The sequence below is a fragment of the Meles meles genome, chromosome 9, assembly GCF_922984935.1.
Source record: "Meles meles chromosome 9, mMelMel3.1 paternal haplotype, whole genome shotgun sequence".
Classification (NCBI taxonomy): Eukaryota; Metazoa; Chordata; class Mammalia; order Carnivora; family Mustelidae; genus Meles; species Meles meles.
The window spans coordinates 76,631,678-76,632,369 of NC_060074.1; the positions used below are offsets into that span (position 1 = coordinate 76,631,678).

The following is a 692-nucleotide window of genomic DNA, read 5'->3' on the forward strand; positions in this document are numbered from 1 at the left end:
TATATTCTTATAGCCAAATCATTGCATGTCTCTTTATAACTTTTAGTATGTATTTACAAATGTGGATTTGGTGTGTCAGTATAGAGCTGTAAAAACTGTGTTGCACTCGATCTCTCTAGGGTATGTAGGGTAGGGCTGTATGTTACCAAATTGTAAATATTTGTCACATTTTTTGGCGAAAATTCTATCTCATGGCTATACCCAATGTTGCATAACTTTTTCCTATCACCTAGCACATTTAGGTATTTATTCATATATTTCAATTTTCATTTTAAGCTGAGGAAAAGTGTTCTTATGTATAGCACTTAAGAAATCCAGTGATCATTGTTCACTTGAGTATCTCGTATACTAAAATTGAAATGATGCGGAGATTAGCATGGCCCCCTGCACAAGGATAACACGCAAATTTGTGAAGTGTTCCATATAGAAGGAAGGAAAGAAGAAAGGAAGGAAAGGAGGAAGGAAGGGAAGAATCTAATTATCATACTCTTGAGAGACCAATTTATAGCTGACCACAACTAAATACAGATATCAGAAAATAAAAACCACTTTTGTCTAAAAGTCTGTCTTTGTGAAATTCTCAAAAGTAATTAGAATTCTGATATGTATATTTATGTTTAATGATGTTAAAAATAGAATTTTTTAATGTTACACCTTCATGCTGAAATTTTAGAAAGAATAGGTAAAGAAAT

At 31.9% G+C, this 692-nt stretch overlaps 1 pseudogene; it reads left to right on the plus strand.

Annotated features, from left to right (window-relative positions):
• The first annotated feature begins 334 nt into the window (after positions 1-334).
• Positions 335-429, plus strand: LOC123951263 (annotated as a pseudogene).
• Positions 430-692: the final 263 nt, after the last annotated feature.